The sequence below is a fragment of the Delphinus delphis genome, chromosome 17, assembly GCF_949987515.2.
Source record: "Delphinus delphis chromosome 17, mDelDel1.2, whole genome shotgun sequence".
NCBI classification, from domain to species: Eukaryota; Metazoa; Chordata; class Mammalia; order Artiodactyla; family Delphinidae; genus Delphinus; species Delphinus delphis.
The window spans coordinates 32505187-32515019 of NC_082699.1; the positions used below are offsets into that span (position 1 = coordinate 32505187).

The 9833-nt window shown below is 36.6% G+C and overlaps 1 long non-coding RNA gene across 4 annotated transcripts; it reads right to left on the minus strand.

The window, feature by feature from the left end:
• Nucleotides 1-1424: 1424 nt before the first annotated feature.
• LOC132413109 (uncharacterized) lies at nucleotides 1425-9808 on the minus strand. Of its 4 annotated transcripts, XR_009516596.1 has the most exons (5): nucleotides 9576-9701; nucleotides 9317-9363; nucleotides 8073-8260; nucleotides 5591-5756; nucleotides 1425-1523 (listed from the first exon to the last, which is right to left on the minus strand). It is a non-coding gene; the product is annotated as an uncharacterized lncRNA (long non-coding RNA). The 4 variants fall into 4 exon arrangements; XR_011246777.1 differs by lacking the exon at nucleotides 1425-1523 and having other exon boundaries at nucleotides 5049-5756; nucleotides 9672-9808; XR_011246776.1 differs by lacking the exon at nucleotides 1425-1523 and having other exon boundaries at nucleotides 5049-5756.
• Between the last annotated feature and the right edge of the window lie 25 nt (nucleotides 9809-9833).

Consider the following 9833-nt stretch of genomic DNA (forward strand, 5'->3'; position numbering starts at 1 on the left):
AAGATACAGCAGGCAGAGGAGAGAGATAATAAACCAAAACTGACTGACACAGCTAGATCCTAAAAGCCAGTTTGGTTACTCTTTGAACATTTTTTTGCAATTTTCATGTGTAAGATAACATGCTATATTGTACGAATGAAAGTGTTACATCTAATTATTTGATCTGCCTGTCTTATGTTAGTCAGTGGAGAAATATTTATTGAGCTCCACACAGATGAGTAATTTTAGAAACCATGTTAGTAGGGAAACATCCAAGGGTGGAATAAGTGCTAAGCCTCTAAAAACTGTTCTCTCTTTTCTTAAAACTCCTGGGAGGCAGGAAATACCCTGTGTTTTTCTATATGTGCCTTGTCCAGTGTTCACCCTCAAATGACACTAAACTAGAATAAAGAAAACCTTAAAGAAGAGCCATGATTCAAAACTAAAATTAATTAGTATGTCACAGTTCATAAAGTACTTCCCTTACGGATGAGGAAAGCAAGTTTCAGTAAGGATAAGCAATGCAGGTACTAAAATAGAGACTGGGGTTAAAACCAAACATGATCTTGTTAACGTGTTTTTATATGTGTGATTAAGGCCAAGCCTTTGCCCATCTACCCACAAATTATAGATAAGATGTTACAAACTCATATTATGGAACCTGACTCTTAAAACATTTTATTGCCCAGAGTGTAGTGAGGTACAGACTTCATTCACCATGCTATTGCTTCTTTGCAACATACACACCCACCAGTTGTCCTGGTGGGACATGGTTCTCATTCTTGGATTTTGTAGCCCTCTCTAAAATGTAACAAAAACTCTCTGGAAACAGCTAAAAATGATTCTCTCCTTTGAACTGACCTTCAGGTCACCTCTTTCTGTAAGTTTTTCTCAATCATTTACACTCTACAAAATAATAGTGATTAAATTCCTCATTCACTAACTCTCTGGTAACCTCCATACTGCAGCATGAATATAATTGAACCTCTTTACTGTGTTTCTGTTAAATATTTGTGTGCATAAACATATGTACACTCTGCTACGTTTCCAATGATAGCTTCTTAATAACAGATATTTCAGGCATTTAATTCAGATGTATGCACCATTTGAGTACTCACTAAATAAAAATATATACAATGCTTTTATTCTAATAAGTTCATTACCTCATCACAAAGCAAATATAAAGAAAGCTGCAAATTTATGATAGTCGGCTCTGACTTTTACATGTATAGGTCCTGGTTTTACTGTGATTCTAGGATACTATATTGTGTACCTCATTAATAAGGGCCCTCTGATAAACCTGAAATAAACCATCTGGTTTACTCCCAGTTCTATCACCTTTTACTTGTAATACTTGAAGCTAGTCAATCTACTCTTAGACTTAGTTTTCCCATCTTTAAAATGGGAATTGTTGGGGAGAACACTTACCACCATCCCCTCATTCCAGGTATTTTCTTCCAGGAGGAGTTCTTTCACTGGAATAACGTACCCAGGCTCTCGCTGTACCATCCATTCCCCTTCCCTCATCAGGCCAGTACTCCTTCCTAGGGGAAGAGAAGTATCTTACCTGACTTGTAGGTTTGGTAACATAGTACCTCATCTTTTTTTCTTTGGAATCTTCCTGCCTTTATAATAGCATTTATTAGCCCCATCATATCTTTGGAATCTTCCTGCCTTTATAATAGCATTTATTAGCCCCATCATATCTCAATAGGGGTAATAGTTACAACACAAGCTTGTCTTAATGATATTGTATTTGGTAGAATGTAAAACATTTTTATGCGTGAGAAGTTAGTATTTCAATTTTAATACTTCTTTCATCTATTTCATAATAAGTTTTTAAAGAAGATTGATATATTCATTCAATCAGATGACTAAGTTTTCACTAAATCTACTAAAAGGAATAAACTTAATACCTAATTATGCTTGAAATAAAATATCTTCCATCCAACATATTCAGTTGTACATGGTTTCTTTAATAATATTTTAATTTTCTAAATAGGTGAAAGAAAATACTACTGCTACTTAGCCTACAGTCTAAGAGTTTAGAGATACAGTTTTAGATTTAGAGAGTTATCAGAATATTGGCTGCAAAGATTTTTAAAAATCTGGTACTTTTGTCATAATTTTACCTTTGTGTTGGTGTATTAAGTGAGTTACTCTATGGAAATTGCTTAGAAGAGTCCCTGACACGTAGCAAGCATTATATAAGTGTTAGGTTGTTGTTTGTTTTTTTTTAATTAATTAATTTATTTATTTATTGGCTGCATTGTGTCTTCGTTGCTGTGCGCGGTCTTTCTCTAGTTGCGGTGAGAGGCAGCTACTCTTTGTTGCGGTGTGTGGGCTTCTCATTGCGGTGGCTTCTCTTTGCTGTGGAGCACAGGTACTAGGCACGTGGGCTGCAGTAGTTGTGGCACGTGGGCTCAGTAGTTGTGACTTGCAGGCTCTAGAGAGCTGGCTCAGTAGTTGTAGTGCACGAGCTTAGTTGCTCCACAGCATATGGGATCTTCCCGCACCAGGGCTTGAACCCATACCCCCTGCATTCGCAGGCGGATTCTTAACCTATAAGTCTTAGTTATTATTGCTGTTGTCGATATTGTTGTTGTTGTTGCTGTTTTAGAAATTCAGTACCTCATGTCCATATCTCCATAATCCACAAAGGACTTGAAGGGTGATATGGTCAACCAGAATCTCTTCCTCAGGAGTTCTGGGCTATGAAAAAGAAACTACACCATAGCTAAGTCCCTAGAGAAGTTAGAGGAGCCAGTTCTTTAACTGAAATGCAGACAGTGAGGGCTCCAGGCTGGGTAATAACTGCTCTATGAATCTGCCAATGTCTTCTATCCAAAGATCACCAGGAACACATCTGCAGTTCTATAAATCTGGGTTTACTGACTCATTGCAAGCAGGAGTTATGTGTACCATGAGGAATCAGGACATCTCAGTAAGAGGATGTTAGAAATAATTTATTATAGGATTTGGACTTCTTGTAGGTGATTCTGAGGAGCATTCAAGGAAACGGGTATCTTCCCTGCATTGGATGCTGTCTGGAAGCAGGAGTGATCCTCTGATCAGGTATCTCAATAATTTATATCTAGACAGTGAGAATAATGAAATTGAGATAAAGCTATAATTGGTAAAGAAGAAGCAGGCACTTATTATTAGCCAGGAAAGGGCAATGTTTGCTCATTTTTGTGGTTTGAACAATGTTTTTACCTCTGTCTGTTCAAACATGATAATGAAGTGGTCTTATTTTTTCTTGCTCCACTACAGTGACAAAATAGTCCTATCTGAGGTTGGTGTTCTATGAAAGTGTTTATATTGAACAGGAGAATGCCACAGATTCACTGGGAGTGCCAGGCCAGCTCCCAGCTAATAAGGGCTGCTTTTCTCTTTCTTAAACTAGGTAAGAATGTTGCTTGAAGGGCAGAGATGGCCAGGATAATAACTATTATTATTATTATTTACATAGATTGACAGGTTTATAACTTATAAAGTTCTTTTATATTCATTGTATAACTTGAGTCTCTCAGAACAATCCTGGGAGACAGGTAGGCTATAGGGCCTCCACATCGCACAATTCTCGGGGGCCCATTCATAATGTATTCCACGTGAATGGCACCTCCCCAGTGTGAACAGTGTCCTTGGCAGGAGTTGTGCAACAAGGTTTCCCTGGCAGGGCAGACATTTCTATTCCTTTTTACAATTATAAAAATTAAGTCAAAGAAGCTTCCTGAGTGTTCCTTAGTTCCCAATAAACCTTAAGAGTTCTCTCTGGCAACCTGTTCAGCTGCTGACATTGGATCCCTGCTTCAGTCATGTTTCTGATTCCAAATTGCACCAGCTGGCACTGTTATGACCTAGACCAGTGGTCCCCAACCTTTTTGGCACCAGGGACCGGTTTTGTGAAACACAATTTTTCCCCGGACTGGGTGGGGGGGATGGCGAGCAATGGGGAGCAGCAGATGAAGCTCCGCTCGCTTGCCAGCCGCTCACCTCCTGCTGCGCGGCCCAGGTCCTAACAGGCCTGTGCACCTGTACCAGTCTGCGGCCCGGGGGTTGGGGACTCCTGAACTAGACTATTGGCTACTACAATAAGAAAAGCTCTGCCTTCTTCCACAACTTTGTCTATGCTTGCCCAAAAAAGGATACTAAAAATGGTACTGAACTTATAATCTCTTTCATATAGCCACTGCCTAAAGCAGAAAAAAAAAAGTGTGTCTTTGTGTGTGTGTGTGTGTGTGTGTGTGTGTGTATGTGTATTGCCTAAAAACTATATCTTAGTATATTTTGCCTACAAGCTAGGAGTGACAGATGGAGAAAATGATTTTGAGTTCTGAAGACATTTGAAAAAGCAATATCCTGTTTAATTCAGGAGCTAAAATTTTTAAATGCAGACTGAGTTACTGGTAACACATCTTTCCACACTCTTGGAAACCTGCCAAGTAAAATGTCAAAAGAAAATGGAATTTCCCACGAAATGTCCATTAATAATAAATTTTTGTCCATCACTGTCTTTTTGTAGCTGGGAAATTCCCTCTTGCTACTAAATTCCTCTCCTGAGACATCATATAAAGTGAAACTGAAAATGTAATACCCTAGTGATACAGCAAGCACTTCCCGGAAAGAATATGAGCTTTAATTCAAATAGATTTGTGCAGGAATCATGTCTCTGTAGTTCAAAAACTCTATGACTTTGGGCAGTTTGCCTTACCTCTCTTCATTAAATTACCATGCAGTCTTCTTTCCCCTAATTTCTGAGTGTGCCCTGGACTTCTCTATCAGAACATTTATCACACTCTACTGTAATTGTATGCTTAGGTTCTCTCTCCCTTAGAACATTAAAAGCATTTTAAGGACAGAGACCATGTGTCTTTTGTTATCCCTGTATTTCCAGCACCTAGCATTATGGCACATAATATTTGTTAAGTTTATTTATTGTCTTAGGGAAGGTGAACTGGAGATCTGAAGAATCAGGAAGCCTTACTTCTCATTTACATACCTTTTTATAATTCTTGTGGTTCTTTGTTATGGCAGTCCCTGGAAACTAATACACCCAGGTACAGCTTTTTAAAACTTTTTATTTGGAGATAATAATAGACTCACAGGAAGTTGTAAAAATAATACAGAGAGGTCCCACATATCCTTCACCCATTTTCCCCCAATGGTTACCAGATGCTTTCAGACCAAAGAATAGAAAAAACTAGAATATGAGATGTTTTAAATTCTTGCATTTGTACTTTTTTAAGTGGTTTATTTTTCAACTTTTCTGTCTTGTTTCTAATTTAAAAGACTATGAGATATATCCCCTCTTTTTTTGGATTTCCTTCCCATTTAGGTCACCACAGAGCATTGAGTAGAGTTCCTTGAGCTATATACAGTAGGTTCTCATTAGTTATCTATTTTATACATAGTAGTAATAGTGTATATATGTCAATCCCAATCTCCCAATTCATCCCACCCCCCCCACTTCCTCCCTTGGTGTCAATACATTTGTCCTCTACATCTGTGTCTCTATTTCTGCTTTGCAAATAAGATCATCTATACCATTTTTCTAGATTCCACATATAAACGTTAATATATGATATCTGTTTTTCTCTTTCTGACTTACTTCACTCTTTATGACAGTCTCTGGCTCCATCCACGTCTCTACAAATGACCCAATTTCATTCCTTTTTATGGCTGAATAATATTCCATTGTATATATATACCACATCTGTTTTATCCATTCCTCTGTCCATGGACATTATATGTATACATATAGCTGATTCACTTTGCTGTACAGTAGAAATTAACACAACATTGTAAAGCAACTATACTCCAATAAAAATTAATTTTTTAAAAAATTAGAAAAATAAATAAATAAAAAGAACTTACAGGAATAAAAGGCATTGAAGTTAAAAAAAACAAGCAAAACAAAAAAACAGACTATGAGAGATTTCAAGCATGCCATTTCAAGCTACCATGTCCCTAAAACAGCACATGCAGATATAAATAACCTTTATTCTCAGTAAATGGAAAATATGACTTAATATGATTCTACAGAATTTTGAATAGATGAATTCAACATATAGGTGTGAGGCTTGTTTTTTAGCCTGATTTGCATAATTATTCTCATGTTTTTTGTTTCTCATTTAGTTGATGTAGTTTAGCATCAGTAATCTTTAGGTTTCCTGTCATTAGCCATTCATTATGGGCATTAATTAAACAATGTACATATCACTAAGAATACATATTTTTTAAGCTGTATAATGGTGAAACTATCATGAAAGCTAAAGTTTGAGGTTGTGATAAAAAAATTGAAGCCAGATATTTAGAAGGTCTGCAATAAAAAGAATCTTAGCATTTAAATGAGTTTAGAAGCACTGAAATACAGGAATCAGCAGATCAATATTATACTATCTATCTCGAAAAGAAATGAAAGAAGGTGTGTGGAAAAACAGCACTCTCATTTGTCTGCAGAAAAAGAAAACTGGAACAACCTCAGTGAAGGTCAATTCAACAATACAAACCAAAATTACAAATGAACATAACTCTTTTGTCCAGCAGTTCAGCTTCTAGGGCATATATATGGATACACTTACACATGTATGAAATGACATATGTAATGATTACTTATTGCAGCATAATTTGTAACAGTAAATATGTGGAAACCAGCTAAGTGTCCACCAATGAGGGGTAAATTATGGCATATCCATCATTTAAAAAAAAAAAAAGTTGAGAAAGCTTTTTATGCATTTGTATGGAAAGATATCTGAAATAGATTACTAAGTGAAAGACAAGCAAGTTGAACAGGTATATACTGTAATACTAATTAAATAAAAGTAAGAGACATAATATACACCCACATGTATTATTTATTTTGTATTTAAACCTATTAACCTTTTATTGAAGTATAACATATATATATATACAGAAAAGTGCACATTGTGTAACCTCAAAGAATTTTCATAACTGAACATACCCATGCAACTGGCACCAACAGTCTAGGTCCTAGATAAAGAAACAGAACATTTCTATCACCCCAGAGGCCTCATCCTGTCCCTTCTAGTCACTATGACCACTCTACAAGAGTAGACATTATCCGGATTTCTAAAAGCATAGGCTAGTTTTGCTTGTTTTTGTACTTAATAGGAATTGACTCATAAAATGTATACTCTTCTGTGTCTAGCTTTTTCATCCAGTATTGTATTTGTGCAATTCATCAATATTGCACACTGCTCAATATCATTGCTGTTTAGTATCCCACTGTGTAAAAAAATGGGCCACAAATCATTTACCCATTCTACTATTTATGGATATTTGGGTAATTTCCAGTTTGAAGCTATTATAAATAGCACTACTATGAACTTTCTAGTATATGCATATGCATGTCCATATACCTAGGCAAGGAATTGCTGAGGATCTGCATATCTGCAATTTTAATAGTACTGCCATACAGTTTGCAAAATTGATTGTACCAATTGACACGCCCACCAGCAATGTGCAAGAGCTCCAATTGTTACAAAACCTCACCCACACTTGCTATATTCTGTCTTTTTAATTTTAATTATTCTTGTATTTGTGTAGTGATACTGCACTGTGGTTTTAACTGGCAGTTCTCTAATGACTGATGAGGTCGAGCACCTTTTCACATTCATTTACTATTTGCTATTTAGATATACCTTTGTGTGAAGTATCTAGGTGTTTTGCCTAATTTTCTATTGAATTATCTGTCTGTTACACTTTTAAATTTTGAACCATGTGAATACTAATTTTCAAAAATTTTAAAGTAATGTAATTAAAAATATATATAAATTTTATAGTGCTCTATGCTGCATGTTCTCTCCTTCGAGATTTATAATATACTAGTATTTCAGAAGCTCTAAAAAGTCTTAAAATTTTCACCACACAACAGTCGGAGAAACGCTGTTTCCATTCTTGTCTAATTTTTAGTTTTCATGGAATTAATAATTGCTTCCTTTTTTTACTTGCTTATATTTTTAAGTTCTCTCGAATTTTATCACGTATTTCATTAGATCTATCAAACATCTATCAATATAACTACCCAAATACTCAAAATTAGTAATCTAAATAAATTCAATTACACTAACCAGTCTTTCTTCTTGGAGTCTGCCATCTTCCTTCTCCGGTGAAAATGACTGCTCTCTAATTCTGCCACATATCTTTCACCCTGGAATTTCCCTTCACATTCTCCTGGTCCTTTTTTCTGGGTCCCACGTCTTTCTCTTTCTTGTCTTGCTCTCATGTTTCGTTGGAGCACATCCTCTAGTAACTTTCCCTTAAAAAAAAAAAAAAAAGGCGGATGGATGGATGGAAAATAAATGTTTTCATCCTTGTGTATGTGAAAATGTTTTTATTCTACTCTTACTCTTGATGGATAGTTTGACTATAGGATTCTAGGTTGGAAGTTATTGTCTTACAAAACTTGAAATTTCACTGTAGTGTTTTAGCATAAAAGTGTTATTGTTGAGAAACCCAATGCCATTCTAATTCTCATCCGTTTATTCCTGCTTCTTCCCTCTGAAAACTTTTATTCTTAGTTTTCTGATCTTTTTAATGGTGTGCTTTAACATAGGTCCTTTTTCAGTCACTGTGGGTAGCTGGTGGGTCCTTTAAATATGAAGGATTTTATTTATTCATTATTCTCTTTATTCTTAGTGTTCTCTTTATTCTTAGTGTTCTGATCTTTTTAATGGTGTGCTTTAACATAGGTCCTTTTTCAGTCACTGTGGGTAGCTGGTGGGTCCTTTAAATATGAACATCTTTGTCTTTTGGTCCTGGAAGAAATTCTTGAATTATTATTTTGATCATTTCCTCCCTTCTTAATTTTTGTTCTCTTTCTCTAGAATTCTGTTTGTAAACTGACTGGATGAATGAATGAATGAATGGGAAAAGTTTTCCGAGCACTCTGTAGCAAAAAGCTTATTAAGGAATGAACCACAGATTATCAGACCATATGTTTAAAGCTAAGTATTTTATTTTAAATTATCAAATTTTAAAACACACTCTTTCATTACAGCTTCCATTTATTGTAAAATATAACACTGCTACTCTCATTTCAGGCAATACAAAAATACAGGAAGCACTGATTTTCTGTAGGCAGAAATCCCTGATTGAAGTCAGGCATTCCCTATTACTTTTGCTTTAGAATTCATTAAATGCCTAGCATGGACTTGGTATTGTGTATAATATTGGCACCACACTTTGCAAAATAGCCATTTCAGGTGTAGAAAAGTGTTTGTTTAAGGTAAAAAGATCTTTGCAGTCTTTTTTGGTTGGCATTAAACACCGCATTCTTCCCAGATCTATAAGAAAGAAATGTTTGCAGTCTTACCTGGAATCAAGGGAGGGACTCTCTCAAGGTTACTTTTCAATCTCTGTCTGTAATTATGGACGTCAGGAGAGAAAAAAAAAAGTCAGAAAAATAGGTCCCTAGTAGAGAAGCACTCAACAGGAACTAAACATCTGAACGTTTAGACAGGATTAAACTCTGACAGGGCTTATCAGCCACCCCCACACGACTGAAGTAGTTGGAAGTGAGGTTAGACTGGAGTCCAGGTAAGCAAGTGAATCTACACCCCTACCTGACTCACCGGGCTGAGAAGCGCGGAGCCCTAGTAAGTCACCACCGCACGTCCTCAAAGGGCTTTCCGCGCAGGAAATGGCAGCTGCCACACCCACCCCGCTACCTCTGTCTGGTGTTTGGCGACTCCCGGAAGACGCGCCGATGGGACCAGGGGAGATTCCTCCTGGGTGGGAGGGTCCGCTGACTGGGTGTGAAGCTGCGGAGAGGAAATTTCCCCACAAGAAAACCTTTCCAACCTTGTGGGTTGCGGGGAGAGAAGACAAAT